The following is a 6,000-nucleotide window of genomic DNA, read 5'->3' as shown; positions in this document are numbered from 1 at the left end:
TAAACAAAAATTATTCCTTATTCCAACAATTCAGAGAAAAGTACAATTTTACCATTCATGTTGATGTTCATACATTTTAGTAAGCAAAGGTCCCACGGGGACAGCCTTGTTCTGCATATTACTTTTACTGATTTCAGTTTAGGAATAAAAGCCACTAAGACTTCCATGAAAAATTAATCACTGTTCTGGAAGAAATACTTCAGAGAACATTGGAACTGACATTTTTTTCTCTGTAACCCAGAGTGGGGTCAAAGATTATTTTAACTCCTCCAAGGTGCTTTGGATACACCAAGGAGCTTATTCTGAGTCACAGAGCAATTGAGGTGAATTGATTTTATCTTGACCACTGGGTAGCACTAGAGGAAAAGGAATGGACTCTTGGTAGTGTTGCTTAATGTAGTCTGGTCCAGCTGCTGGGAAAACAATGCAAAAGTCACCAAGAGTGAGGCTGAAAGAGGCCGTGAGAAGTCTATCTTTTTTGCAAGGCTGGTGTGTAGGGCACTAATACAAAGGTGATACTGAGGGTGGTACTCAAGGGAGTCTAGAGTAACAGCAACTGAAAGCAGGAGGACATAACAGGTTAGCATCAAAGGTCACTGTGGGCATAAAGAGAAGTTTCAAGTGAAAATCCAGCCAATGTCATTGGGAGAAAAAGGGATGCTGCAGCTATGGAATCAGGTCATAAGAAAGTGGAGTGGAGAGCCCAGTTACCCTGGAACGAAAGCACTGGAAAGATTGCTAAAGAAAACAACATCTATGTGCTTAGTCTGGTGTGGCCAGGGAAGCAAGGTGCACATAAAACAGTCCCCTGGTGGCAGGACACTGGACACGTGGTCTTTTGAGGACTTTTCCAGTACTATTTTTTGATTTCTAAGCAAAATTCAGGGAGGATGTAACAAAATCAAGTTTCCACTGTCCAAAATGAAAGATTTTTATGCCTGGGGTCTTTTGTTATGTGATTACTGATTTTTCCGCTTCTGAGCTTTGTTTTCATTGGTCAAGAAGCATGAAGTGGAAGGAAACCGTCTATCAGTTCCTGCAGCTCTTCCTCTGGGACAGACGTATCAGATGGGCAAGCCTAGAGCAATACAGTATCCCAACAATAGCATTGCCAATGTGGAGAGCTAGCCTTCCCTCAGGCAAGAGATTCCCAAAACAGGTACATGGCACGGACTTCAGAGATGTTTGTTAGTGGAAGAACCTGAGTGGTTCAGAGACTTGAATCCTGGCATGTTTTATTTTAACTGAGGCTCCTGTTGGAAATAATTCTTAGATGCCTTGAGAAGTCCTATCATGTAGAGGAAGCCAATTAATTATAAGATCAAAGACTCAGATGAAGGGTGACTTGATCCAGAGGATATGAGTAATGCTTTTCAAATGGAAGTTTTGAATTACACTCATCTGTCTCCACCATCCCCCAGGTAAAAATACAATATGAAGTTAAATTTCTCCTGAAAAGATGGCTTTATTTGTGCTTATTTTGATACTAAATATTTCCACTTATTCTTTTGACTCTAGTGCTATATAGCACGAGGCCAAATGCTACCTCTCTAGAAGAATTCTTTGTAATCTAGTAGAAGGTACACTGGGTGATGTCCTTCACATAAGACTCCCCAATTACTGTTCTTGCTATCCCAAATCAGGTTCAAGTCTAGTTCCCAGGATCCCTTTTCAATCAAAGAGCTACTTCAAATTTCCTCTTAAATAGAAATTCTGTGCTGGCTGGAAATAACCTTACAATATCTTCCATTGCTTTTATAAATTTTCCTGAGATGATTTTGTAGTCATAATTGTGAGAAAGAAGTCTAATAGTTTATTCCTTCATTGAGTCCAGAATACACTTGTTACTCAGGGCAGTTGCCAACTCTTTCTAATCATCCTCTCATGTAGCTGACAAGCTGATAATATTAAAAAATATATATAAAGGGCCATATGTTTGTGGAATTGGCAGGTAAACATTGAATTGGTAGGTTACCAATGGGAACCTCTGTATTTCCCTTCTGACGTTCTATGATTAATCTTACATTTCTTAGATTACAGGGATATTTAAGAGCTAAAATCACTTTTGGACACATATGCAGTATTGAACTCAATTTGGCCACATAACCAGAAATCACAGGGACTAAAAACTCTTTTAATTTTGTGTAATAAAACTGAGCATTTTTTTCCTCTTTGTAGTTTTCAATTTTTTTTTTCAAGCAGGAATGTCTAAATTTTAAAAGTTTTGAAAACTGACTCATGTTAAGTGAATATCCAGACACTCCCAGATAGAGAAAACATCAAGGCTCCAAGATTTGAAGATTCCTTGCAGCATCTCAATGAGATTGTGATGTCTTCTTGCCTTCACTTGTAACATGTTACCATCTAGATGTTCTATGGGAATCCTGCCAGGACTAATTTCTGATCCAAGCATGAAAGAGTCACATAAGAGTAAAACTATTGAGGATAAATCTTTAATTCTGAGTAGCTTACACTTCATTAAAGTACTTATGTGTTAGAATTCTAGTGATGGTTTAAGGGACCCACAGCCTGAAGTTCACTCTTTTTCTGTGTTCTGTTCCCTTAAGTCTCTGCAGAACCCTCCAGGCTGGATTCAGAATGTTTCTGATTCATCCATCCAACTAGCACTATTGATGAAAACTGAGAGATATTAGGCAGACACAAGATGGCAGTAGCATACCATGTAAACCTTTATGATTTGATCTCAGGGATTAGAGTTGTATTAGAAATCAGAATTATTTTTTCACGGTTATTTTTATCCCTTTTTGGGGGGGTCAGGGGGCGGGTCATGGACCTCTTTGAGAATCAGATGAAAATAAATGATGGTTTCTCTCCATCCCAACCACTATACATGTATGCATATATAAATTACTGATGAAGCTCTTCCATAGACTCCTAAGGATAAAAATACCCAATTATAAGTCTGGTTCTATGAATGCTAACATATCGTCAATTTGAAAATAAATACACAAAAGGAACAGAACGATACAAAATGTTCAGAAATTTAAGTATCAAGGGAAAACAGGCTCAGAAGTCCAGGCCAACTTTTATAGTATTTCATCTTCTGTGCTGTCTTTCTATGGAAGACTGATAAACTGGAAACCTCTAAACATTTGTATTGTTTCTTAGCACTTTCCACTATAAGAGTAGAGACACATAAATTAATTTGGTGATTATTTCTTTGTTATTGATGGGTTCTTTTTTGTTTGTTTGTTTTTTAATCCCATAAATGATCATTTTACAAAATGTTGATTGTTTCCTTCTATGAATTATCTGAATTCAAAAAGCACACACAACTTTTCCTAGCTGCTAAAAGACGTAATTTTTAAAAATTATGAGCTTGTATTCTTTTATCGTTCTTATTATTGTTTTTAAAAATATAGCACAATATAATCTCTGTGGTCTAAGTTATCAATTAGTAATTCAGCAATTCAGATGTATAAATACATCCTAAATTTAAAAATATGTTTAAAATAAAATAAAATTTCAAACAGAATAGCACATGGTTTCAATTAAAGTTTTGTTATTTGGCTCTACAAACCTTAGTAAAAATCCTGAGGAATGAGTTCTAAGTCTGGCACAGGTACAGATAAAGTAACCAGCTTCCATGATTGGATTGTGCAAACTTGGAAAAAAATAGAACGGGGGCGGGGTCACAGCTGATTATTCTAGAATTCTGATTCAGAGTTACAACTTTCAAGTTGGCAAGGAAGTACTGGCGATTTCCCAGAAGCAAGCAGCTACCCTGGATTTTACAGAACACCAGGGGGCAGAATTGCTCTTTTCAAGTTCTGCCCCGAATCAAAATTTAGAAAGTTTTGTAAAGAGCAACAATTGTTGAGACACTAAATATCCACAAACTTTAAGGTGATAATATATGTAACAAAAGAAAAAATGTAATATGAAAAGCACATTATACTAGCTTCTTGTAATTTACATAAAGAAAGTGAAATGTTATGATAAGTTTTTTGAAAAAAAATGTTTAGAAAGTTACTAGAGGGTCACAGTGAATCATTCTCATATTTTAACAACTACTTGTGTTTTTTTATGAGTTGCAATAATGGTTATAAAATTTAAAGTTAGAAAAGGTATACTCAACAAGTATCATTTTAGTATATAATTTTAGGTGAAATTTCATACAAAGTCTAAAATGTATATTGACACCAGATTTTCTTACCTAAAAATACAAATTTTGTTTATTACACAAATATATCAAAACATCTTATAATTATGGAAAAGATAGCAACACAATATGACGTGAGGACCATACACCTTCAAAACTTCAGTATTGGAGAATTATGTAATCTATAATAAATGTTAGTCATTCTAGTAGATATGACACAAGGACGTTTTCCTAAATTTATCTGAAAGTGTTAAATCAATAAGTTTATTTATCAGATATCACCATGTAAAATATTTTAATATTTTTATATTGTAGCAGAGATTGTCAGAATTTGTGTATTAATATGAACAATACGCTGAAAAAGTAAATTCTCTGATTGAAGAGCTATACACAGCCCCTGTTTTATTTTCACATGAATGTTTATGAAAATGTAACTTATAACTGAATCACTTTGCTGTACACCCGAAACTAACACAACATTGTAAATCAACTATACTCCAATAAAATATAAATTTTTAAAAAAATTAAAATAAATGTTATTGGAAGTCAAACAATAAACTTAAAGACTATAAAGAGGGTTAAATTTCTGAGACCTAAAAAATGCTCTGAAGTCCTCAATTTTGGAGTGTGAAGAGACGGTGTCCATCAGGCCTGGACAATCATTTAGTTGATGTGAGCTCCAGGATGCACCAAAACCCAGGGTTCTGGGACAGGAAGCAACTTCCGTCAAGTTGGTTGATGGCCACACAACATTCACCTAACTATTGGGGAAAACCAACAGGGCATTTTTCTTTTCTGCAGGTCTGCAGCTACTTCCTTGACTTTTTTTTTTTTTTTTTAACTTAGTTCCCTGACCAGGGATCAAAACCTATCCCCCTGAAGAGTCTTTAACCACTGGTCCACCAGGGAAGTCCCACTACTTCCTTGACTTTTGACTTCTTCAGGGCACTAGAGATGGTAATATGGGCAGTCTCCAACCTTTTACCTCAGCATCAGGTTACTTGCTTTACACAGCAAGGATCACAGAAAGATACGGTGCTTTCCTCCAACCTGCAGCCTGGTCAGTGAGTTTGGGACCTCTTTTAGCTATATTCTCACATGGGCAGGGGTTACTTCTGTCAACCTCTCCTCTTTCCTCCACTTACTGCAGCTCTACCCCCATAACCACGGGATGGAATGAGAGTCTGAACTAAGAGAGGACATCACCTTCTAGTGCCCCACTTGTGCAAGCAAGTTTAGGGTGCCTCTGTGGGCCCATATTGGCCCAGGAGAGAGGAAAGCTCTTCCATTTGTTGTTAGCATTTGCTCACAAATACCCTTAAACACCTGAGAGGGGGCAATTCCACTTTCCTATCCCCATCCCTCATCCCCAGCTACATGAGATAGAAATAATGTGTTTCCTTGGGTTTGTCAATAACCAGAGAGCATCTGAAAAAATCAAATATAATGTACTTAGAAAGATAGATTTAGTCTAATCAATACATGATTTATGGTGGGGATAAAAGGTCAGAATATCTGAAAGATAGATTTAGAGTGGTCAGTATAGGATACCTGTATATAGACTAGCATATATAGAGAAGTGATAGCTTTGTTTTTTAAATTATTTTTTTAACAAAGGAGAATTTATACTTATGCATAACAATGTGCTGATTTGCCATTTGGTCTGTGGGATGTGAAGGACTTAAGTGAAGAGAAAGAGAATTATAATTTATTGAGGATATACCGTGTTCTACCCACTATGCTATTCATTTTATTCCCTTTATGTTGTGATAGCTTCACAATAACTCTCTGAGGTCCCATCATGAAACCCACAAAGGTTTGGTCTCTATAAGTAAGACTTTAGCTATTGATTTTTCTTTCTCCTTCCTGTGTTCACC

The sequence above is a fragment of the Hyperoodon ampullatus genome, assembly GCF_949752795.1.
Source record: "Hyperoodon ampullatus genome assembly, chromosome: 5".
Lineage (NCBI taxonomy): Eukaryota > Metazoa > Chordata > Mammalia > Artiodactyla > Ziphiidae > Hyperoodon > Hyperoodon ampullatus.
This window is presented reverse-complemented; position numbering follows the sequence as displayed.